The 26,757-nt window shown below is 44.7% G+C and overlaps 1 protein-coding gene across 3 annotated transcripts in view; it reads left to right on the top strand.

Moving 5' to 3' along the window:
- Window positions 1–26,757, top strand: part of LOC147115947 (serine/threonine-protein phosphatase 2A regulatory subunit B'' subunit alpha-like) — a 472,008-nt gene that overhangs the window by 158,376 nt on the left and 286,875 nt on the right. For 2 of the 3 annotated variants that reach the window (XM_085990625.1, XM_085990628.1), the window contains exon 3: window positions 7,972–8,027. The gene's annotated coding sequence lies outside the window, so the exon portion shown is untranslated. Of the gene's footprint in view, window positions 1–7,906; window positions 8,028–26,757 lie in introns of all 3 variants that reach the window. The other variant, XM_085990626.1, reaches the window with a different exon arrangement.

Genomic DNA, 26,757 nt, shown 5'->3' with positions numbered 1-26,757 from the left:
TACCACATCCACTGCACTACCCTCATCCACACATCTAGTCACCCCTCGAAAAATTCAGTCAAATTGGTCAGACATGATCTTCCCATGACAAAGCCATGCTGACTATCCCTGATTAATCTCTGTCTCTCCAAGTGGAGACTAATTCTGTCCCTCAGAATTTTTTCCAATAATTTCCCTACCACTGATGTTAGGCTCACTGGCCTGTAATTCCCTGGTTTATCCCTACTACCCTTCTTGAATAATGGTACTACGTTAGCTGTTCTCCAGTCCTCTGGCACATCCCCTGTGGCCAGAGAGGTTCTGAAAATTTGTGTCAGAGTGATGCACTATCAATTACTCATAAAAGAAGGATAGTTAGGAGAGTAACTAAAAGGCTTTTATTAACAAAGAACAGAGCATGCCTCTTGTGGTTGACTGGTTTCCAAGAAGGCAGGGGGCTGCAGAGCAGTCACCTTTATACCTGGGCATGTGGGTGGAGCCAGGGGCGGAGCCAGCTGAGGCATGCATAGATACAACAGTGTGCAACAACAACAACAACGGTGAACAACAATAACAGTGGTTTACCACATTCACCCCTTGTTTAAAATTGAGTCCGGCGGGGTAAAGTGTACTAAAGGTTCGTGTAAGTAAGTCTATCAGTTGGCCTTGTATGCCGTCCTGATCGTCGTGGTGGCGGCGGTGATGGTGCAGCATCCAACGTTGAATCTGGCGTCTCATTGAGTGGTTGGGTGGTCAGTGACGGGTTCTGGGGCTGCGGCATGCTGTCTACAGGGGTTGGGTTGTGGGTAGTGGTGGATGGCAATGGTAGTGTTTCAGGGGCCCCCGAAGGTGCGAGGTCTCGTATGGAGACTGTGTCCTCCCGCCCGCCCGGGTACGCCACGTAAGCATACTGGGGGTTGGCGTGGAGGAGGCTCACCCTCTCGACCAGGGGGTCCATTTTATGGGACCTCACGTGCTTCCGCAGTAGGACGGGTCCTGGAGGCGTCAGCCATGTCGGTAGCGAGGTCCCCGATGTGGACTTCCTGGGGAAAGTGAACATTTTTTCATGGGGGGTGGCATTGGTGGCCGTACAGAGCAGTGACCGAATGGAGTGGAGTGCCGCAGGGAGGACCTCCTGCCAGCGAGAGGTCTGAAGGCCCTTAGATTTTAAGTTTAAGAGGACGGCCTTCCAAACCGTCGCGTTCTCTCTTTCCACCTGGCCGTTCCCCCGGGGGTTGTAGCTGGTGGTTCTGCTTGTAGCAATACCTCTCGTGAGCAGGTACTGACGGAGTTCGTCGCTCATAAAGGATGAGCCCCGGTCGCTATGGATATAGCTAGGGAAGCCGAACAAGGCGAAAAGGTCATTCAGACCTTTAATGACCGTGGTACTGGTCATGTCTGGGCAAGGGATGGCAAACGGGAAATGGGAGTACTCATCAATTATGTTGAGGAAGTACACGTTGCGGTCAGAGGAGGGGAGGGGCCCTTTAAAATCGACGCTCAGGCGCTCGAAGGGGCGAGTGGCCTTGATCAGGCTTGCTCTGTCTGGCCTATAAAAATGCGGTTTGCACTCGGCACAGATTTGGCAGTTCCTGGTCATGGTCCTGACCTCCTCGATGGAGTAGGGCAGGTTACGGGATTTGATGAAATGGAAGAACCTGGTGACCCCCGGGTGGCAGAGGTCATTGTGGAGGGTCTGCAGTCTATCAACCTGCGCGTTGGCGCATGTACCACGTGATAGGGCATCTGGGGGCTCATTGAGTTTCCCGGGCCGGTACAAGATATCGTAATTGTAGGTGGAGAGTTCAATTCTCCAACTCAAGATCTTGTCGTTCTTGATTTTGCCCCTCTGCTTATTGTTAAACATGAAAGCTACTGAACGCTGGTCAGTGAGCAGGGTAAATCGTTTTCCGGCCAGGTAATGCCTCCAATGTCGCACTGCTTCCACAATGGCCTGGGCCTCCTTTTCGACAGAGGAGTGTCGAATCTCGGGGCCCTGGAGGGTCCTTGAGAAAAAGGCCACGGGTCTCCCCGCCTGGTTAAGGGTTGCAGCTAGGGCGAAGTCGGATGCGTCACTCTCCACTTGGAAAGGGATGGACTCATCCACTGCGTGCATTGTGGCCTTCGCAATATCTCTTTTCATGAGAGTGAAGGCTGCACATGCCTCTGCTGTCAGGGGGAAGGAGGTGGACTTGATGAGGGGTCTGGCTTTGTCCGCATAGTTGGGCACCCACTGAGCATAGTAAGAGAAAAACCCTAGGCATCTCTTCAGTGCTTTTTGGCAGTGGGGGAGGGGGAGCTCCATAAGGGGGCGCATTCTGTCGGGGTCGGGGCCGATGACTCCGTTCTCCACTACGCAGCCAAGAATGGCGAGGCGCGTGGTGCGGAACATACATTTGTCCTTGTTGTATGTTAGATTCAGCCACTGGGCCATACGGAGGAATTTTTCTAGGTTAACGTCATGGTCCTGCTGGTCGTGGCCGCAGATGGTGACGTCGTCTAGATAGGGGAAGGTGGCCTGCAGCGCGTTCTGGTCAACCATTCGGTCCATCTCCCTTTGGAAGACCGAAACCCCGTTGGTGACGCCGAAGGGGACTCGGAGGAAGTGGTAGAGACGACTGTCAGCTTCAAAAGCTGTGTACTGGCGGTCCTCAGCCCTGATGGGGAGCTGGTGGTATGCCGACTTCAGATCAATCGTCGAGAACACCCGGTATTGTGCTATCTGATTGACCATGTCAGATATGCGGGGGAGTGGGTATGCATCTAACTGGGTGTAGCGATTGATCGTCTGGCTGTAGTCAATAACTAGGCGCTGTTTTTCGCCATTCTTCACTACCACCACTTGTGCTCGCCATGGGCTAGTGCTACCCTCAATAATCCCTTCCTTCAGGAGTCTTGCTACTTCGGATTTGATGAAGCTCCTATCCCCGGCACTGTACCGCCTGCTTTTGGTAGCGATGGGCTTACAGTCGCGGGTGAGGTTAGCGAACAAGGGGGGGGGGGAGACTTTAAGCGTGGAGAGGCTGCAAATGGTGCGCGGTGGGCGATTTAAAAGCTGCTGGCTGCGCACTGTGAGTGGGGGGAGGGGTCCGCCGTACGCTAATGTGACACTTTTAAGGTGGCACTGAAAATCCAACCCCAGTAGAACGGCAGCGCAGAGATGGGGCAGGACAAGAAGTTTAAAATTTTTGTATTCTGTGCCCCTTACTGAAAGGGTCACTACACAGTAGCCACCGACGTCTGCTGAATGGGATTTGGAAGCCATAGAGATCCGATGGCGCGTTGGCAGGACCGAGAGAGAGTAACTGCGCACCGTGTCGGGGTGGATAAAGATCTCCGTGCTCCCGCTGTCGAAAAGGCAGGTAGTGGTGCGGCCGTTTACCGTAATGTCCATCATGGACCTAGACAGTTGGTGAGGGAGAGATTGGTCCAGCGTCACAGAGGCCATCGTATTGTCGAGCGAGTCACTGTGGTCGTCAGACGAGGCGGTGGTTGAGTCCGGGTCACCCGCAATTGGAGTTGGAGGCGTCCAAGATGGCGGACAAAATGGCTGCGCCCATGATCCCGATCCCCACGCGGCTGGAGGTGTCCAAGATGGCGGACAAGATGGCTGCCCCCATGGTTCACACGCGGCGCTGCTGGCGTTAGCGGTTTTACCTTTGCAGGCGCTGACGTATTGTCCTTTCTTCCCGCAGCCAGAGCAGGTAGCGTTTTTCGCTGGGCAGCGTGCTCTGGGGTGTTTTGCCTGGCCACAAAAGTAACATTTCGGGCCCTTGGACATCGCTGCAGCAGTTGGTGCCGGGGGTGGCGGTCCCATGACCCAGGGTTGCGGCGTCCACGGTGCAGAGCGGTTAGGCGAGAATGCGTCCATATTCCGGTGGGCCGCGTCTAGCGAGAGCGCGAGGGACACTGCCTTCTTCAGGTCGATTTCGCCCTTCTCCAGCAGTCTCTGCCGGGAGTAGTCGGACTTGAGACCCGCAACGAAAGCATCTTGGATAAGTCCCTCCGTGTGTGTCGCGGCCGATACCTCTTTACAATCGCAGGCTCGGCCGAGTATCTGTAGTGCCCGTAGGAATGCCTCCACCGATTCCCCGGACTGCTGTTTGCGGGATCTCAGGAGGTGTCTGGCATAAACCTTATTTACCGGGCGTGTGTATTGTCCTTTTAGCAGATCGATAGCCGCCGCGTAGGTAGTCGCGTCCTGGATGAGCGTGTAGACTTGGTGGCCCACCTTGGAGGCCAGGATTTTTAGTTTGTTTCCATCTAGTGTCACGGCTGAGGCTTCCAGGTAAGCTTCGAAGCAACGCAGCAAACTTGGTAGACGAACCCGCCTCTTGAGGGTCTAGGTCCAGGCATGTTGGTCTGAGGGCATGCAGCAGCGCCTGCTGCTCAGCGTTTGGTGCCGTCCTTTGCTGCAGCACCTGCTGCTCAGCGTTTGGTGCCAACATTTTGTTTTTGTTAATAAAATTGATGCGCTATCAATTACTCATAAAAGACGGAGAGTTAGGAGAGTAACTAAAAGGCTTTTATTAACAAAGAACAGAGCATGCCTCTCGTGGTTGACTGGTTTCCAAGAAGGCAGGGGGCTGCAGAGCAGTCACCTTTATACCTGGGCATGTGGGTGGAGCCAGGGGCGGAGCCAGCTGAGGCATGCATAGATACAACAGTGTGCAACAACAACAACAACGGTGAACAACAATAACAGTGGTTTACCACACAGAGTCCCTGCAATCTCCTCCTTTGCCTCACACAGCAGCCTGGGATACATCTCATCTGGGCCTGGGTATTTATCCACTTTTAAGCCTGCTAAAACCGCTAGTACCTCCTCCCTCTCGATGCTAATATGTTCAAGTATATCACAGTCCCCCTGCCCGATTTCTATGTCTACATCGTCCTTCTCCATAGTGAACACAGATGCAAAAAATTCATTTAAAACCCCACCTACATCTTCTGGCTCCACACACAGATTGCCACTTTGGTCCCTAATGGGCCCTACTCTTTCCCTAGTTATCCTCTTGCCCTTAATATACTTATAAAACACCTTAGGATTTTCCTTTATTTTGCTCGCCAGTGTTATTTCATGGCCCCTCCTCGCTCTCCTAATTTCTTTTTTAAGTATCCCCCTGCACTTTTTATACTCCTCTAGGGCTTCCTCTGTCTTTAGTCCCTTGTATCTGCCAAAAGCCCCTCTTTTTTTCCTAATCCATTCTCGTATATCCCTTGACAGCCAAGGTTCCCTGGGCTTGTTGGGCCCACCTTTGACCTTTACAGGAACATGTTGCCATTGCGCTCTCTCAATTTCCTTTCTGAAAGACTCCCATTGCTCCGATGTGGATTTTCTTACAAGTAGCTGATCCCAGTCCACTTTGGCCAGATCCTGCCTTATCATAGTAAAATCGGCCGTCCCCCAATTTAGAACTATTATTTCCGGTCCATCTCTGTCCTTTTCCATGACTACCTTAAATCTCACTGAATTATGGTCACTGTCACCAAAGTGCTCACCTACTAACACTTCTACCACTTGCCCGGCTACATTCCCTAGAATTAGGTCCAGTACCGCCCCCTCTCTTGTAGAACTTTCTACATGCTGGCTCAAAAAGCTCTCCTGGATGCACTTTAAGAATTCTGCACCCTCTAAGCCTTTCACACTCTGACTATCCCAGTTAATATTACCTGCACCTTTGATGCCCTTGTCCCCAGCAAATCCTTTACCGTCTTCTATTCTGGTTATTCCCCCTCGTACAGCAATTATCTTTGCTCCCTCAAGTTAAGGGGATACAAACTGAAGCACATATAGCTTAGCAATTAGTCGCCAGATCTGCCTGGACTTCATCCAGCACTGTCAGGCCTTAGCTCACTTTTGCCAAAACCGGCCATTGGTCTTGAATCATTATGTAAGGGAAAGATAACCCCCCCAAGTTTCTTTTCTCCACTACTACCTGCCTCCTCAAACTTATCTCCCCTGCCCCCTCCACCCTCACCTCTAATAAGTGTCAGCAGCTCACGGATTTCTTTGTCACCAAGATAGAGACCATCTGTTCAGCTGCCTCTGGTGGCTCTCCCCCTACCCCTTTCCCACGAAACCAAACCTTCCCCCAGCCCCTACACCCTAGCCCTGAATCCCTATCTATCTCTAGTTAGTCCCATCTCCCCTATTCCTACCTAACAGATCATCTAACTTCCTTTCCTGACCCCTATGCTAGTTGACATTGTAAACAGTTCTATCTCCTCAGGAACTGGCACCTTTCCTTTTAAAACACTGTCAAAACCCCCTCCTCAAAAAACTTCTTTGCCCTTGCAAACTATTGCCTTATTTTCAACCTACCTTTCCTCTCCAAAGCCCTGAAAATGTTTTTGCCTCCCAGATCCATGTCCATCTCTCCCACAACTCCCTATATGTATAAATAAATACAAGTTACAGTTGTTGTTGAACTATCCAGTTTGTATGTTATGAGCATGTGAGGAACAAACCTCATTGAATAATCAGTAAGGATGAACTTGTGAATATGTTTGTACTTCTGGCTCAACTGCACTTGCATAGAGTGCAATAGTCAGGCCTACTGAATCCATGCCTAAAAGTTGCGTATTAAGGCCTTTAATAAGGAAGGCGAACATATCTGACCCAGCAGGGACTTGGATACATACTCAGTATGGAAGTTAGAATAGTGATGACTATTACCCATGCCCCTTTTACAAAAGTAGAAGAACACACTTACAAAACCTGTAATTTTGTAAAGTTTATTATTCTAAACTAAATACTGTAAGTTATATAGGCTTCTCCCATCAGCGATCATTGGCTGCCCTTGATCATAATTGGGGATATCCTTCATCCAATCCTCAGTGTTATATTCTTGAGCTCAGCCTCTGCTATCTTTCAAATATGTACAACTGGAATTCATGAGGGTTGATTTATTCCACTTTCTGCACGTTGATTTTTTACCGGTAACTGAGTCACATGGACAGACATGGACCACAGGCACCTGAGATTGAATCACATGACTGTTTCTCCTCAACAGTTTTCTCCTGTCCCTTCCTCTCCATTTCCGAAAGCACTGATTCCTTACTGGGGGTACAGTTTCACAGGTGCCTGTCAACCTACAACACCTCACCCAAGCAGCCAGTGTTCATGTGTGAGCCTTGACAGTGAGTTTTGGTTGACTCTTTCAACACCAGGAGCATCACAGCTGAGCCCGATAGCTGATAGCCGCACATGCAAACCTTCCAGCAGGAGTCACCGGATAGCAATCTGGAGCAGAATTTCTCTAACCCAGGGATGGGGAGGCCAATTTTAGGACCCTTACCATTCTCCTGGCTGAAATGAGCTAATTCTGTCATACACTGGGGACCTTTCTGATCAATGGATAAACTTAGAATCATTAGAAGAGTTAAATAACATTACTCCGAAAGCCGTGATATGGAATTTGATTTAATTGCAGATCTCTGGCAAACATAACCAGAATAATATTATGTATTAGCTACACAAAAAGTTATTTTACAAGGCAGATATAGTGAAAGAATAGTGTACTTTTAAAATGCATGACATTTAATCTTTGTATTTATTGACAAGACACTGTGGCTTTAAGACAGATAGCGAAAGGATCAAATTGTCATCATTAGCCCATGTTAAGTCAAGGAATTTATTTCCTTCTGTGGACAAATTTAGGTCACCTGTCACGTTGCATTTCTACAGCACATCAGGGGAACCTGCCTGTGGCACTTTGCTTCCTACAGTGATGTAGGCCATATCAAATAAATATACTTTCATTTCAATAGTCCAGTGTATAAAGAAACTGTAACTTTAATTTGTAAAGGGTGCTGAAGCGACAGGCTGAGTCATGTCAGTAATACAAAAGCAATCTGCTTCCCCTTTCAGGGGCTGGTCAGTGGTCCATGAAGTATATGCTAATATTTTTTATTTTGCTTTCAGCTACAGCTAACATCGCAAACAAAAGTACGTTTCCTCATGTGGTTTATCTTGTGTTTGCTCTTCAGAACAATCAGCGAGTCAAGACTGAATTAGACCTGAGCAAAATGCTATTTCGTTTAAGGTATGACGAATGTTCAATTTATCTTCAATTAATGAACAAATGCTGTGCTTTTAATGTTAATGTAAAGTGTGCTTCTGTTTTGCTGACCCCCTTGTTTGTCCTTGCTGTCTAGAAAACAAATTCTATTAGGTTTAAATGAGATTACTCGTATCATCTTTTTATAGACGTAAGCATTGTGGAAAAGATAAATCTGGAAAATTATTTCAACCTAAATTGCAAGACTAGAACAAGAGGACACAGGTTCAAACAAGTAAAGGCAAATTTAGGACAGTTGTCTGGAAGTTGTTCTTATATGAAGAGTGATTAATACTCGGATTGGACATCTGAGTAGAGCAGTGGAGGTGAAAACGCTGGAATTATTTAAACAGCAGTGGGGTATGGGGGAAGCTGTAGGGTCTTTCTGGATGAATGAACTAAGATGGGCCAAATGACTTCCCTCAACCATATTAATCTTGTGATCTTGAAGATTATTTAGTCAAACTTTGATTAAATTGGACTCCATTAACTAGAACTGATTATATCTTGAAATCAATGTGGGACTTACTGATGTACTGTCTATATAGGCCAGTGACAGCTTAAAACTGATGCTAGAGTAGTATGAAGAGGTTTGAAGAACGGCTGTAACATTTTGTTAAAGACTGAAGTTATTAAAGCTTTTAATAATTAAACTTTTCATTTTTTTTTCCTTCAGTTTTGTTTTATTTTTTCAACCTGATTAGATTCCCCATCTTCGCAGCACACACCATGGAGACAGTAGTGGGTTGGTGCACTGTTACCAGGTCTATTCCATTTCTAATGGAATTTAATTCTTAGAGCATGGAAGTTATGCTAAACCTTTATAAATCACTGGTTAGACCTCAGCTGGAGTATTGTGTCTAGTGCTGGGCACCACACTGTAGGAAGAATGTCAAGGCCTTGGAGAGGGTACAGCGGAGATTAACCAGAATGATACCGGGGATGCGAGACTTCAGTTATGTGGAGAGACTGGAGATGCTGGGATTGTTCTCCTTAAAGCAGAAGAGAAGGGGAGATTTAAAAGAGGTGTTCAAAATTATGAGGGGTTTTGATAGAGTAAATAAGAAACTGTTTCCACTGATATATGAGTCGGTAACCAGAGGACACAGATTTAAGATAATTGACATCAGAACCAGAGAGGAGATGAGGATGATTTTTTTTATGCAGCGAGTTGTTATGATCTGCAATGCACTGCCTTGAAGGGTGGTGGAAGCAGATTCAATAGTAACTTTCAAAAGGGAATTAGATATATACTTGAAAAGGAAAGATTTGCAGGGCTATGGGGAAAGAGCGGAGGAGTAGGACTAATTGGATAGCTCTTTCAAAGAGACAGGAGCAGCATGACTGGCCGAATGGCCTGTTTCTATGATAATCTCAAGCTGCGCTAGCTTGATCCTCCCTCTTTGCTTCTCCCTCTCATCTTCGGGTGGAGTACATGGCCCCCACTCCACACTTCCTCTAAAACTGGTATCTCGTCATGTGAGAATGCACTCATATCGTAGTGGCTTTGCTGCACCAGGAAATCCTTAAATATGAAAAATGTAAGTACATTTCTGATTGTTGTTGTGATATTTAAGATAATCTAAAGTTGAGTAGGAGATAGATATTAAAGAACAGACTTAAGCTACTGCTTAAAAGAAAGAAAGACTTGCATTTATATAGCCAATGAAGTACTTTTGAAGTGGAGTCACTGTTGTAATGTGGGAAATGCGGCAGCCAATTTGCATACAGCAAACTCCCACAAACAGCAATGTGATAATGACCAGATAATCTGTTTGTTTTTGTTATGTTGGTTGAGGAATAAATATGGGTAGGACACTGGGGATAACTCCCCTTTTACGTCCACCTGAGGGAGCAGACAGGGCCTCGGTTTAATGTCTCATCCGAAAGACGGCACCACCGATGGTGCAGCACTCCCTCAGCACTGCACTGGAGAGTGTCAGCCTAGCTTTTCTGCTCAAGTCCCTGGCGTGGGACTTGAATCCACACCCTTCTGACTCAGAGGTGAGTGTGTGCTATCGACTGAGCCACAGCTGACACTTATAGCAAATTAGATTGAGAAAGAATATAGTTTAAAATCAGTTGATAAAAATAATCATATTAAACCACCATGGTGTGGGAAAAGAAGACATCAGTGTGGTAGTTCATTTATAATGCCAAAAGGAGACCAGATTTATCCTGTAAACCACCCTCACTTTTCCACTAGATAATGCCTGCACTGTGATTTCCAGCTCTGCTCCAGTGTAAATGGCCATTATTGCCAATCCTAATACAAGAAGACTCCCACCAGTATAAGTTGGCATTGGCCTCTTCCTGAATACCAACCACTGTATTCTTCATCTTCTTCCACCTCCATGGTGCTACGTCCCCAATTACCCGTCCCCTTATGCAGAACCCATCGCAATCAGTTCCTCCACAAGTGAGAGTAAGACTGCTCCCAGTAGAGACTTTCAGCAGCAAAATCAGTGCACGTTACTAAATCTGCACAGGCAGATTTGATTCCCCAAAGCCGGATTACTGCACCTGATTGCAGCCCAAATAAGTTGGGAGATTTGGAATAAAAAATTTATAAGGAATTTTTGATAGCTATTTTCAAATTCGAGGGTGTTAGAAAACTGGAATAAGAAGTCATCAAATACAGTAATGATCGACTCATTTAAAATAAACAAATGGGCCAGTGCTTATTAGAGAGTGACAGGAGGACTAGAAAGTTCAGGGCTTTGAATCAAGTAAAATAACTGTAGGATATGGGAGATGGGATTGAAGGGAGAAAAAACACAACTAAACGGCCACAAGGACTGTTGGGCTAAATGGCCTGTTTCTGTGTTGTATTTCTATGGGGAATAAAAGATCTGATAGCTTATTTGGAATGATTCAATGGTACAGATCATATGATACTTCATTATGTTCAGAGTTGTATTTGGGGTGCAGCCCTGACTGTTCCTTATTGGTGCAAACCCCCTGTCCCTGTTGCAGGATTGTTATTCCAAAAGGATAGTTGTGTTGAAGAGAGCCATTTCTTGTTGCTAGTTTATGTTAGCTTGTGATACGAGAGCCGTAAACATCAAATTCATGGTGATTAGGATATACCCCTGCATCCTCAGTGGGTCAAAGGTCAACATCAATAGTTGTTTTTCAACTACAGAAATGACATCTCTGAGATTTTAAACAAGTGTGTCTGTGTTTTGAAGTGTCTGGGATTTTTTTTTACTGGGCACCGCAAACATGCAGTAAATTTGTATCTTTTTCAGTCCCGAAAAATCCTGTATAATTTTGTAAATTGCATGTCAAAATTTCTTTCAAAGCTGTGTGTGTTCATGTCTGTGCAATTCAACTCCACCTACTGATATTTTAAGGACATTTTCTCTCGTAATTTGACAGAATAGTCGTGAGTTTTCAAATATCCCGAAGTAGTGAAAAAATTCCGACATAAGATCCATTCCATCACGGTTCTCACCATGTTGCAATATATTTTTTGTCATTACTGTTTTGAGCAAAGCTGCAGATTTCCCCATTGACTCCTACAATTGTCAAATTTTGTTATGGACAGGCAGTGAGACTGATGACAACCATGTTTTTTTTTGGATTTAGACTTTGTTTTGTTCTCCTATTCTTAGTCTCCACCTGTCTTGGATCAGCCTCAGTCAAGAGGAAGGACAGCTGATCTGTTCCTTGGCCTTCCGGTCAATGCCCCTCATAGCAGCAGAGGATGGCTCTGACTATTCTCGGTATCTCCCCACAACTGAGATTAGGAATTCCGTATGTGCAAATCACAGGCAGCAGCCCCTAAATCACAACTCTATAGTGCAATGTATTGGCTGTTCATCATATAGGTCGTGTTTTACAATGACCTGCTTTAGTAAAGGACTCCTATCATTAGACTCTTCACACTATGTCATTTGGCAATGTGCAGTGTTTGGCCTCTTCTCCCTACCGATGACAAGATTGAAACTCTTTTTAATGGGAGGAAAGGGTAGTGTCCCAGTTAAAAATTTATTATAGGTTTCAAACAAAAAAACATTTTCATCTAACACACATCCATTCTACTCCATCGGGACGATTTTAACATGGGTGGGGGTTCGGATGGGTGGGGATAAAATCCAACCCCCCACAGCATGAGGCCCAGGACATTGTAACCCCTGAGCCTCATCTAAATAGGCAGGAGGCTGCCGCTGGTGACCCGAAGGAATGGACCCGGCGCTTGGGATTGGGAGGGCCTCGCGGTTGGGGGAGGGGGAGTTAAGCCTGGGGCAGTGGAATCTAAAGTATCTCCGTGGGGCCTGGAGTAGCAATCCTGGCCCAGAAGAAAACCAAAAAAAATAAAAGCCACTTACCATTCTGGGCCTCTTACCACCAGGTGGGCCTGGTGGGGAAACCACAAGGGCTTCCTCGCACTAACCACCAGTTAAAATGGCAGTCGTGGGATTGCGATTTGCATATTTAAAGGAAGACGAAGAGACCCCATCGCTTTCCAGCAGTTCTCCAACTAGCCTGCTCAGGTCCTGTGTGAAGGCAGTTTAGGTAAGTCCCGTGGGCCATTTTAACTGTCTGCCCGCCCCCGCCCCCCTGCCAGTTTCTGCCAGCCAGGCAGGGTTACAATCAGCCCTCACATGTCACATCTCAACATATCACACTTTGTTTTAAGAGGCAAAACAATCTTAATGAAGTGAACAAACTTGCATTTATAATAGCGCCTTTCACCATCTTAGGACATCCCAAAACAACTTCACAGCCAATTAAGTACTTTTCAGGCGTAGTCACTGTTGTAATTTAAGGAAGCACAGCAGACAAGTTATACCCAACAAGGTCCCACAAACAGCAATAATCTGTTTTAGTGATGTTGGTTGAGGGATAAATATTGGACAGAACACCAGAAGAACTCCCCTGCTCTTCTTTGAATAGTGCAATGAGATATTTTAGCGGGAAAATTCGGTTGCTTTGCACTAAGCAACTAGCGCCCGGGCACGGCACTGGTAGCGCCTCCCGTGAAATTCAGCGGGAGGTTAGCGGCGGCAGTAGCCAGTAGCGCCCCATGGTGCCGCGTCTCCGGCAATGACATCGTGGCCATGCACAGTGCCCCGCTCGTGCCCTGGCCGCAAACTTGGCTCGCTCCCTGACCTACCACTGGATGCTATGTCCGACAGGCTCAGGGGAGCGTTTTTGTTGCCAGGGCAGCAATAATTAAAGGGCAGGTGCCGGGCGGCCATTTTTTTTGGGCTGCCTGCCAGCACCTGCCCCCATTCGCCTCCTCCTGCGGGGTGCCAACCACGATCGGTCAGCCCGGCACTCCTCTTGAGTGCTGGGCTCTTTTGCCGGCACCCTGCTCCCCGGTGGTCCAGCAGGGCCCCGGTGCGCGCTGTGCTAGGCCCCTTCCCTTTAATCGGGAGGCCTGTAGTATCACGGCGCTACGTGCCGGCGCGCATGGTGCTGCGCAATGTAGCATCATGATATTCAATGGGAGCGCCCCGAGAGGGAGCGCTTCCAGTAGCGCCCCACCTCCTGCTTGGGGTACTACCATTGAATTGCGGGCATGGGGGTGCTAACTTTTTCGGGGCATTAAGTTCCCACCCCAAAGGGGGTGCGAGCCAATTTTCCCTCCTTTATGTCCACCTGATAGGGCAGACAGGGTTTTAACTTAACATCTGATCCAAAAGACGGCAGCTCCAACACTGTAGCACTGCCTCAGTACTGCACTGGCGTGTCAGTCTAGATTATGTACTCAAGTCTCTGGAGCGGGGCCTGAACCCACGACCTTCAGAAGCAAGAGTGCTACCACTGAGTCAGGGCTGACAGAAAAAGTGAAATGCTCGGTTCTCAGATCTGGAGCCAGAAAATTACAAGCAGCTATCATTGCCCTCTAACTGACCTCACAATTAACAAGCAGCTACAATTCCCAGATTTTCTTAAGTGTCTTATTTATAACACTTATCCACAGTACTTGAGCAGACCAAAGTTAAACAGAATTCTTTTTTAGCAACTAAACATCACAATTATTGCGGCAGACTATCTAACAGCAATGCTATGCGAGATCCATGTGTTATTTCAATATTTCTCTCATTCCTGCCTTTCTCGGTACCATACACCATGGCCATGTCATGAAAGTGGGCAGCTGTGCTATTCCCAGGCCTTTCCCAACACCACCACCTGTGTGACTTCTTTTGGTTGTCTGTCCATCTCCCTTGCAAGTGGTATGCCCATTCTCCGTGCAGCACAGCAACTCAAAACATTGAATGTTTAACATTTGATCTTAAACTGATCTCAGTTACTGATATAATTCACGTTACCTTGACAATTCATATGCTGTTTGCACTCAAACTATAATCAATTCATCTTCAGTGCCACAAGATCCAATTTCTGTACAGGTTGCCTTCAGCCTCAAGGTAAGAAAGCTGAAAACACATATAATGACAAGGCTTGTATTCAACAAAATCCCAAGTGTAAGGTTAACAAATTACCAGTGCACAATCTAACAATAGAAGTCCTTCACTAAAAACAGGTCATCATAAAGCATGGCCTGCAGCAGTGTTCAGTGGATAGTTGATATGACAATCAGATGCTGCAAAAATAATTTCAAGCCACAGGGTTGTCAAGTTTTAGAAGTGAACCTCAGCAAATAATGGTCAGTGAGCAAACCAATCCCTGATTCTAGCTCTCTCCATAAACACTAGCTCTGCAAAAGTATTCTGCTCTTGGGTACAGATTGGAGATGTATCGATTGAACATTATTCAAAGTACTTACTTTAGCAAATAGAATCATAGAATGATACAATACAGAAGGAGGCCATTCAGCCGATCGTGCCTGTGCCGGCTCTTTGAAAGAGCCGGCCAATTAATCCCATTCCCATGCTCTTTCCCCAAAGCCCTGCAAAATTTTCCTTTTCAAGCATTTATCCAATTCCCTTTTAACAGCTATTATTGAATCTGCTTCCATGCATTCCGGATCATAAAAATACACTGGCCTGCACTTTCAAACACAACAAAACCACATCATTTACAGGTTTAGAAAAAAAAGGTAGATTGTGGGGTGATTGTGACAACACCCAAATACTGAGACTCGCTGAACATCAGCGACACTCCGTGTATCTTAAACCTTTGAAACTGTTCTCTGTTATTATTGTTTTAAGGTTTCTGCCATCAGATATTGCAAGTAGTGCACAATATAGTGTTTACAGAGCATTGGAGATATGAAACAGTAACTCTTTGCACTCCTTAAATATATTGAGCTGTTTGGTTTACTATCAGATTTCAAGCAGTTGTCTGTAAATAAAAACAGAGCTGCGGCTTCCAACTGTACACAACTTATTGCCATAGTGATGTAAAACAGCAAAGAGACTTCACTGTGATTTAGATTGAGAGTCAGACTTGAATTTCAACTTGAATGAACAAGACGCATTTGTACTATTTTGGTACATAACACTAAAATAATTAGTGATCGATCAGCACTTGAGCTGTGCCTGATTAGTAATTAGTAAGTGATTAGCAGATTAGTGACTAATATTGAATTAGTTGCCCAATTAATGACTGTGCATTAAGCTGAGCCTCATTAGCACATAAATCTGCCTATTGATTGGCAAATTAGTAGATAAACACCTGACAGACCTCTGGTTTGTCCATATTCTCTTCAGGACAAAAATTAAAATCTGATCTGGAGAAAATTTGAAAGCTTCAACTGGCCTGAATTCACAGTGATTCCAATTTCTGGTTTTCTTCAGAGTTTAGCCTTGCTTAATATTAATGTTGGTATTATGCAATTGAGCAATCCACACTGAAATGAATGCTCTCTCGCAAACATCACTGACCATTCCTCGGCTTGTTGTTATGGCATGGAAACCGTGCAAGTTGGATGTTACTCTGGCTGGGAGGGGATCACTCTTTAGGGCAGAATCTGGATTTGTTGTGTTTCCGTCGCTCTTACAGTGGCTCATAAATCGCACTTGTGGGAGCAGGCAATTCACCTGTCTGCCCTCGCAATTTTTCATCTCCAGTTTGGGGGGCATCCAGGGAATTCTGTCTGTCGTCCCCTTGCTAGGCCCAGCAAGACCTACATGCGCTGAGAGCAGGTGTAAGTCCAATTCTGGGCCTACCGAGGACCCCAAACAACGTACAAAACAATGGTAAATCAATCCAGAGTGGCCCACCGTTCCCTAGAGGGGAAAGCAAAGAAATTGTGGCATCTTGTTCGTCGGCTTGATCGAGTCTTCGTATCACCCTCTTGGAGCAGAAAGGTGCCATTGTGAGTTCCCCTGTCCACTTAGGGTGGATGCCTCTGTTGTATTCCAATGCTCCTCCATTAATGAAATGCCCCCATCCCCAGAATTTGGTACAGGGTCGGGATGAGGTGACAGCATTAGCCAAAAGCTGGGCTTCCAAGTACTAGCTTGCTGTGTGAGTAGCATGGGGCCCCAAGATGCTTCTTATGCACTAATCATATGCTGATCTCATTTCATACTTTATGAATTTTGATCATTCGAATCCGATTTCATTGGTTTCAGTTTCAATTCCTGAGCATTCTGGCTGTCATCAGCATTGCCAGCCAACTCCTTGCATGCTAGTACATCAAAGTCCAGGCCCATTGTTGCGCCACTGTCAGCATGAGCGAAAGAAGTTAGCTTTTCATGTCTGTGCCAAGGCTGCAAGAAGTCTGTTTTACAAGCTGTATCTCGTTTTGTTAATAAAGTGTTGCCTTACCACAAGCTTTCACATTTGCCAAAAGTTGTGGGGTTTGCGTCAGTGCCGAGAATTGCTTACAAATGTCCAATCAAGGTAATCTAGCAAGTCCTGCTACATTCGTCATGCTTATAGTAGATAGTGCAGCTGCACGAAAGTAATTTTAAAGTGAATATAATTTTTTTTTTCGTGATTTATATAAAGCACCCCACATATAATTATTTTGTTATCAGATCCAAACCATGATTACACACGATTCCTATCCGTTTAGTCAGGCACAGACTCTCTTATAATTAGTCACTTGTGCTTATAAATGATTTAACACATACTTACCTTCATGCACGCACATGAAAACACCTGCACACATACAGATGATACAGGAAATCACACATCCATGAACACTTAACATGTATAGCAATACAATGTGATCATTACTGAACAAAGGATTAAATACCCAGTTGTAGTGGAACGTGCAGTTTACACACCTCTGTTGAGTAGTCAGTTTAACAGCAATCGATATAAAGGCAAGGGCATTACAAGATTGTACTGTAAGTTTGAAGCAGTACAATAAAACTCGTGTGAGTAAAACACAGTTGCAAACAGCCATGTACCTGTATAGACATGTATTCAGTGCTCATCCGCTCTTCAAATATGAAGAGCAAAATTTCTCATCTACAGTAATTTCTTCAGCAAAACCGAATTAGCATCAAAGCAGCATATAGTGTTCCCTTATTTATAGAAATGACCAGGAAATGCTATGTCAGGCTGAGTCTCCCTCTGATTGTCTGGATTCCCTCTGGAAAGGTACCTGCACTCCACTTGCCACATCTCTATGTCAACCGAGATTGGAAACTTTCCATATGGAAAAATGTTGATGTAAACCCACTCTCTGTCATTCTGTAGCCCATTGCACTGAAACTCATGCTCAATCTACCACTGCAGTACTCATAGGAATTGCTAGAGAAAACAAGATTAAGGTCCATCTAGTTTGCCTTCTACCATCCTGGTAGTCGCACAATACAATGATAATGGAGTTGTTGACTAATCATAGCAATCAATCTCTTATCAATTCATCTACAACAGACCCAGACATGACGGGAGGGAAACCACTGTGATGGAAAGCTATGGGAACTATCGGTTTGTAGTGTGCATCATATATCTCCAGGGGATTTCATGGAAAAAAATAAACTTCAAATAAAACACATGAAGGGTCACAAAATTATCCCCCCCCACCCCCATAAAATATAATAGCAGCCCTAAGGATATGTGAACTGTCTGGATCTTCTAAACCTTTTAGGAAACAAGTCCTCTGACATGGTTACAAAAAAAATCTTGCTGATGATTTTTGCTTTGTAAAAATTTCCAAAGAGAAACTCACTTGTCGACTTTGAGTGGCTTGAAATGGACAAGTAGTTGTGCCTTCAGGTGAAGAGAAAGAACTGAGGAAGCCGACATAGTCCGGTTTGTCCAAAGTGAATGAGGTCTCTTTATGTCTGGTCATAGAGACACACAGCAGTGGCCAAAGAGAGCTTTGTGCCCAAAAAATCTTGTACATAAGAACATAAGTGTGGAGATGCCGGTGTTGGACTGGGGTGGACAAATGTAAGAAATCACACAACACCAGGTTATAGTCCAAATAAAGCTGTTGGACTATAACCTGGTGTTGTGTGATTTCTTACATAAGAACACAAGAAATAGGAGCTGGAGTAGTCCATTTGGCCCTTCGAGCCTGCTCCGCCATTCAAAAAGATCATGGCTGATCTTCTACCTCAACTCCACCTTCCCGCACGATCCCTTAATTCCCTTTGTTTCCAAAAATGTATCAACCTCTGTCTTGAATATACTCAACGACTGAGCATCCACAGCTCTGTGGGATAGAGAATTCCAAAGATTCACAACCCTTTGAGTGAAGTAATTTCTCCTCATCTCAGTCATAAATGGCCTACCCCTTATTCTGTGACTGTGACCCCGTGTCCTTGACTCCCCAGCCAGGGGAAACATTTTCTCAGCATTAACCCTGTCAAGCCCCTTAAGAATTTCATGCTTCAATTCAATCACCTCACATTCTTCTAAACTCTAAGGAAAATAGGCCTAGTCTACTCAATCTCTCCTCATAGGGCAATCTCCTCATCACAGGAACCAGTCTGGTGAACCTTCGCTGCACTCCCTCTAAGGCAAGTATGTCTTTCCTTAGGTAAGGAGACCAGAACTGTACACAGTACTCCAGGTGTGACCTGATGTGGCCAGGTGTACACCAGTCGCTGAAGGTAAGCATGCAGGTGCAGCAGGCGGTTAAGAAGGCAAATGGTATGTTGGCCTTCATAGCGAGAGGATTCGAGTACAGGAGCAAGGATGTCTTGCTGCAGTTGGACAGGGCCTTGGTGAGACCACACCTTGAGTATTGTGTGCAGTTTTGGTCGCCTTATCTGAGGAAGGATGTTCTTGCCATGGAGGGAGCGCAGCGAAGATTCACCAGACTGATACCTGGGATGGCAGGAATGACGTATGAGGAGAAATTGGGTCAATTGGGCTTATACTCGCTGGAGTTTAGAAGAATGAGAGGGGATCTCATTGAAAATTATAAAATTCTAACAGGACTAGACAGACTAGATGCAGGAAGGGTGTTCCCGATGGCGGGGGAATCCAGAACCAGGGCCCACAGTCTAAAGATAAGGGGTAAGCCATTTAGAACAGAGATGAGGAGGAATTTCTTCACCCAGAGAGTGGTGAACCTGTGGAATTCTCTACCACAGAAGGCAGTTGAGGCCAATTCATTAAATATATTCAAGAATGAGTTAGATATATTTCTTAAGGCTAAAGGGATCAAGGGATATGGGGAGAAAGCAGAGACAGGGTATTGTATTTGGATGATCAGCCATGATCTCATTAAATGGCAGAGCAGGCTCAAGGGGCCGAATGGCCTACTCCTGCTCCTATGTTTCTATGTTTCACCAATGCCCCATATAATTGTAGTAAGACTTCTTTGCTCTTATACTCAAATCCCTTTGTAACAAAAGCTAACATACCATTTGCTTTCCTAATTGCTGCCAAAAGGAAACAGACACTGCGGATAGAGGATCATTTCCGCAACAACTCGGACCCCCGGCGCATGTGGCAAGGCATCCAGTCCATCACTGACTACAAGGGCAAAAACACCAGCCCCCCGGTTAGCGATGCCTCCCTCCCGGAGGAGCTTAACAACTTCTACGCTCGCTTCGACAGGGACAACAGGGAGCCGGCTACCAAAGCCTTGCCACCCCCGGAAGACCAGGTGCTCACTCTGTCGACCTCCGACGTAAGGGGTGTTCTACGCGGAGTGAACACACGAAAGGCTGCTGGACCGGATAGCATCCCTGGACGGGTACTCAAGGAATGTGCCGATCAGCTGGCTGATGTCTTCACCGCCATCTTCAATCTGTCATTGGCCCAGGCAGTAGTCCCTACATGCTTCAAGACCGCTACCATTATTCCTGTGCCAAAGCAAACGGCTGTGACGTGCCTGAACGACTATCGACCTGTCGCACTCACACCCATCATAATGAAGTGTTTCGAGAGACTGGTCTTAGCCCACATCAAAGCCAGTGTTCCTGCCTCTCTTGACCAACACCAGTTTGCCTACCGTGCAAACAGATCAACGGAGGATGCAATCACAACTGCTCTACACTCGGCACTGAATCACCTAGATGGTAAGGAGACCTACATCAGAATGCTGTTCATAGACTACAGCTCAGCATTCAACACTATCGTCCCCAACAAGCTGGCCACCAAACTCCAAACTCTTGGCCTGAACACTTCCCTCTGCAACTGGACCCTGGACTTCCTAACAAACAGACCCCAGTCTGTCAAATTAGGTAACAACACCTCCCCCCCCTGACCCTGAACACGGGGGCCCCACAAGGATGTGTGCTGAGCCCCCTCCTCTACTCCCTCTTCACCCACGACTGTGTGGCTGTTAATGGTTCCAACACCATCATCAAGTTTGCGGATGACACCACGGTAGTAGGCCAGATCACCAACAACGATGAGTCATCCTACAGGGAGGAGGTCCAGCATCTCGTGAAGTGGTGCGCCGATAATAACCTGGCCCTTAACATCAAGAAAACCAAAGAAATCATTGTGGACTTCATGAAGTCCAAAGGCGGAAGTCACACCCCCATCCACATCAATGGGGCTGTGGTGGAAAGGGTGGACAGCTTTAAGTTCCTCGGAGTCCACATCACGGAAGACCTCTCCTGGTCCCTCAATACCTCCTCTCTGGTGAAGAAGGCCCAGCAGCGCCTATATTTCATAAGGAGGCTGAAGGGATGTAATCTGTCACCCCTGATCCTCTCTAACTTTTACCGCTGCACTATAGAGAGCATCCTGACAAACTGTATCACAGTATGGTATGGTAGCTGTAGCTACTATGACCGGAAAGCCCTGCAGCGGGTAGTCAAAACTGCCCAACGTATTACCGGCACCCGGCTACCGACCATAGAGCACATATACCAGAAACGCTGTCTACGGAGGTCACGGTCCATCATCAAAGACCCTACCCACCCCAGCCACAGTCTGTTCACCCTCCTGCCATCTGGGAGACGCTACAGATGCATTCGCACCCGTACGACCAGATTTAGGAACAGCTTCTTTCCCAGGGCTGTCATCCTACTGAACTCCACAAATAAACTCTAAAGCCTGCACATCTACCAATGCACTTTATTATGGTTATGTTTATGTTAATATACTACAAGCCAAATGTATGTTGAATGTTTAAATGTCTTAATCCAAATGTACAATCTCGGGAGCCGCAAGCCTACATTTCGTTGTACTGCACTTGTGCACTAACAATGACAATAAAAGTTGATTTGATTTGATTTGATTTGATTTAATTGCTTGCTGTACCTGCATGTTAACTTTCTGTGATTCATGTACAAGGACACCCAGGTCCCTCTGAATGCAAACATTTCCCAGTCTCTCACCATTCCTACCAAAGTGGATAACTTCACATTTTCTCACATTGTATTCCATTTGCCATGTTCTTGCCCACTCAGTCAACCTGTCTATATCTCTCTGCAGCCTCTTTGCATCCTCCTCACAACTTACTTTTCCACCTAACTTTGTATCATCAGCAAACTTGGATAGGTTATACTCAGTCCCTTCATCTAAGTTATTAATATAGATTGTCAATAGCTAAGGTCCAAGCACTGATCCTTGCGGTACCCCACTAGTTACAGCCTGCCAAACTGAAAAAGTCCTGTTTATTCCTACTCTCTGTTTTCTGTCCATTAACCCATCATCAATCCATGCTAATATATTACCCCCAATCCCATGAGTCCTAATTTTGTGTAATAACCTCTTGTGTGGTACCTTATCAAATGCTTTTTAAAAACCCAAATACACTACATCCACTGGTTCCCCCTTATCCAACCTACTAATTACATCTTCAAAAAACTCTAACAGATTTGTCAAATATGATTTCCCTTTCATAAAACCATGTTGACTCTGCCTAATCATATTATGATTTTCTAAGTGCCCTGTTACCACGTCCCCAATAATAGATTATAGCATTTTGCCTACTACTGATGTCAAGCTAACTGGCATATAGTTCCCCATTTTTTCTCTTCCTCCTTTCTTAAAAGGCGGGGTTATGTTTGCTACCTTCCGATCCTTGGGGACTGTTCTAGAATCTAGGGAATTCTGGAAGATTAATACCAGTGCATCCACTATCTCTTCAGCTACCTCTTTTAAAACCCTAGGGTGCAGGTCGTCAGGTCCAGGGGATTTGTCATCACTTAGTCCCATTAAGTTCTCCAGTACTATGTCTTTATTTATACTGATTTCTTTCAGTTCCTCATTCTTTCTAGATCCTTGGTTCTCCATTATTTCCGGAATTTTTTTTTGTCTTCTACTGTGAAGACAGATACAAAGTATTTGTTTAATGTCTCTGCCATTTCCTTATTGCCCATTATAATTTCTCCTGTCTCTGCCTCTAATAGGCCCATGTTTATTTCCACTAATCTCTTCCTATTTACATACCTATAGAAACATTTACAATCTGTTTTTATGTCTCTTGCTAATTTACTCTCATATTCTTTTTTCTCTTTCCTTATCAATTTCTTGGTCCTCCTTTGCTGAATTCTAAAATCTTCCAATCCTCAGGCTTAACTATTCTTTTTGGCAACATTATAAACCTCTTCCTTTGATCTAATACTATCCTTAACTTCTCTTGTTAGCCATGGTTGGACCACTTTTCCTGTGGGGTTTTTGTGCCTTAAAGGAATATATATTTGTTGTAAATTATGTATTAATTCTTTAAATGCCAGCCATTACTTGTCTACCGTCATACCTTTTAATGTAGTTTCCCAATCTACCTTAGCCAACTCGCCCCTCATACCGACGTAGTTTGCTTCGTTTAGATTTAAGACCCTAGTTTCGGATTTAACTAAATCACTTTCAAACTCAATACAAAAAATCCAATCATATTATGGTCATTCTTCCCTAAAGGCCCCTTTACTACAAGGTTATTAATTAACCCTTTCTCATTGCACAATACTACATCTAAAATAGCCTGTTCCCTAGTTGGTTCCTCAACATTCTGATCTAGAAAACTATCTTGTATATATTCCATAAATAAATTTGTCCTCCACACTATTACTACAAATTTGGTTTGTCCAGTCTATATGTAGATTAAAGTCCCCCATGATTACCCTTGTTACATGCGCCTCTAATTTCCTGATTTATACTCTGCCCTACAATACAACTACTGTTTGGGGGCCTATAAACAACTCCCACCAATGTTTTCTGTAGGAGGAGATTTGGGGAAGCAAGTGACATTGTTAGCAAGAATGAATAATGGAAAAATAATATAAAAAGGGGAAGTAAAAATAGAAAAGGTTTGATTCTTCACAAGACGTAGTACAGAATATGCAGCTTCAAATATATGATTGTGTCACATTCACTCCATTTTTGGCTTAGTCATTAATAAATGAGGAAGTAGGTACAGATGAGTGTGTTTGTGTGGGCTTTAACAAAATCAAGTACTGAAAAAAAGAAAAAGAAAGACTTGCATTTATATAGCGTCTTTCACAACCACCGGACACCTCAAAGTCCTTTACAGCCAATGAAGTACTTTTGAAGTGTAGTCACTGTTGTAATGTAGGAAACGCGGCAGCCAAGTTGCACACAGCAAGGTCCCACAAATAGCAATGTGATAATGACCAGATAATCTGTTTTTGTTATGTTGGTTGAGGGATAAATATTGGCCAGGACACTGGGGATAATGTTCCTGCTTGAAATAGTGCCATGGGATCTTTTACGTCCACCTGAGAGAGCAGACGGGGCCTCGGTTTAACGTTTCATCCGAAAGACGGCACTTCTGACAGTACAGCACTCCCTCAGCACTGCACTGGAGTGTCAGCCTAGCTTTATGTGCTCAAGTTCCATGGAGTGGGACTTGAACCCACAACCTTCTGACTCAGAGGCGAGTGTGCTACCCACTGAGCCACAGCTGACAGAGCTGAAGCATCTACTAATGCATGGAGTTGGTGTCTTCAGATATATTATTGTCCTTATCATGTTGCTTTTCACGTGTTTTTTAAATTACGTTTCGGTCTAGTTACTGTATTCAGAGACAATTATGCGAATCTCAACCATTCCACATGCCAACGCCATGGAGTTAGGTGTAGCTCCACTGCAATTCCTGTTGCTTCCGGCAACCAGAGGACTGCTGCATTGGCTTCTTGTCAGGAAATATCTCAGTTGGCCAGCAGGACTGTCTGTAGAGTCAAGCTCCTCTTCTGTTTGCCGTTGACTGCTCTGTGAGGCTCCTGATCATGTTCCCCCTTTTGAACAAGTTAAACAAGCAGTTATAGGGACATTAGAATCTGCACCAGAAATAATCCAGCCTTTGCAGAGGTGAGAGGTCATCATATTCTTAGCTCCAGTAATATCAAAGAAAAGACTATCTGACTGATAAGAAATATGTTCATATATAAAGCATTCAATTTGCAAATCCCAAGTCAGTCCTGATAGAGCCAATTCTCCCCTATAGGTCTGGTTCCAAGCAACCTGTTTTATTGAACCTATTGCATATAATAGAATTCTACTAAACTTAACAGCCAAATTGTAAATTCCATTTGCTGCTTATTTATCCCTAGAGTAAAAATGCCTGCTTGGCTCCAGACACTGTTTCATTTGCCCACCACAGATATTCCGTTATGACAACCCATAATCATGTAATAGCACTATAGTACACTCAATAAAGTGCACGTTTCACTGATTAGATGTCTGAAAGTTAAATGTAGCACAAAGACCACATTGAATTCTTCTTGGACTGCTGGCTATAGCATTTGGGACATCACATTACAAATAGAGTTCTTGGTAGGCCAAATAGAATGCATGTCCTTAAATTTTGCCTAAATAAAACTGAATTACTCGGTAGGTTTTTAGTCAAACGCAATGTTATGAATTCTCTCTCCATAACATTTCCCTCACTGCATTCTGCCTTAAGTTGTCAAATTTCAGCAGCAACATCCCCCCCCAAAAATCCATATCTATGTAAAGGCATTAATAGCACAACTGAGCCAGTCATTTTTACCTGGGCTGTATTATTCATTGCATTGCTATCAGGCTTCCCTAGTGTGCCGACTATAAAAAGAAAAGAGGGCAAGGCCCACAAAAATACAGAGTTACATAGTTGGTTCTAGTTATATCGCTCTTAAAAATGCTAATTTTGTCACTGGAGATCTGTCTCAGAAATGTTTTTGTAAGCCTTATAAGGTTAACTCCAGAAAATGTTGGGATGTGTTAGAGCCGATGAGAAATGAGTCACTTATTTGCCAAGTACTTTTCCATATTAGTTGCTGAGCGTGTGGGTTCATTTAATCTGTCCTACTGTGTCTAGGTTCATTTTCAGTAAAGTGGCAGTAGTTTAGCACTCTGCTGGGTCGCATTGCTTTTGTGTGTCACTTCGGTGGCTGTCACTGTTCCGTTAAAAGCAGTTCTAACCTCATTATACAGCGTTTATTTTTTCAAAACTGAGATAGATAGATTCTGGTAGGTAAGGGTATTAAGGGATATGGAACCAAGGCAGATAAATGGAGTTAAGACATAGATCAGCCATGATCTAATTGAATGGCGGAACAGGCTCAAGGGGCTGAGCAGCCTACTCCTGTTCCTATGTTACCCCCATCGAGACACACTGTTCTGCTCGATTCCACTAGTACATTCAAATCTCCATTCTCCTCCCTTGTAACAATAAATCTTTATTCTGTGAGACCATTCAAATGTAAAGAGATTGCACAATAAATGATTAACCCTTACATTTTGGATCATTGTTCACAGACTCCCTACGTGAAAGCCTAAATCAAAATGTGCCATGTGAACAAATGTTTAGTGGTCACCAACAGTGCAAAATGTTCCAGCTTCCTATAAAAAGCAATTAATGCATTTACATCATGGCATGATGTAAATAACAGGCCTGACCGTGACTATATTCTCAGAGAATCCATACAGGCCAGCAATGCAGCATTCCAGTGCTGTCATGTTCAAACTTTCTACCAGCATTAGGGAAGGTCTGTGGGCAGAAAATTGTAGTATTTTAAACAACTGCATGACAGTTCTCCAGTATAAACTGGCCGTAAGTGTTTCCCAGAAGCTGCACATCCATACAGAGTCGTCACAGTTATCTTCCCCAGAATGGGGGATTCCAGATGCTGTTTTACTCAGAATAACCACTCAGACTTGTGAACTTTGTGGGTAGTGAAAAATCTGCTGGAACTTATTAATGCCAGCCAGACATCTGTACTGAATAGTCTGAAACTACTGCTTTAAAAGAAATTGTAATACGGTGTCTGTTGTGTAATGCAATATTCCTTCAGGTCAGTTCCAGCTTTATTAGCCTCTCACTGACATCACGCTGCCTTCTGTTTGCTGCTATGATCAATTAACTCCACGCATAACAGTAAGAAAAGCAATTGAACTGATGTGATAACTGCAAGAATCAGCATAAATTTAAAATACATAATCTGCAAGAGCTTGTGCATTATGAGCAAGGCCATTGGTTTTCTGT

This window comes from Somniosus microcephalus, chromosome 6 (assembly GCF_052327205.1).
Source record: "Somniosus microcephalus isolate GS21.2 chromosome 6, FLI_Smic_1.0, whole genome shotgun sequence".
In the NCBI taxonomy this organism is placed as follows: Eukaryota; Metazoa; Chordata; class Chondrichthyes; order Squaliformes; family Somniosidae; genus Somniosus; species Somniosus microcephalus.
The sequence above is the reverse complement of the archived record's forward strand: the minus strand, read 5'-3'. Positions and strand labels throughout refer to the sequence as shown.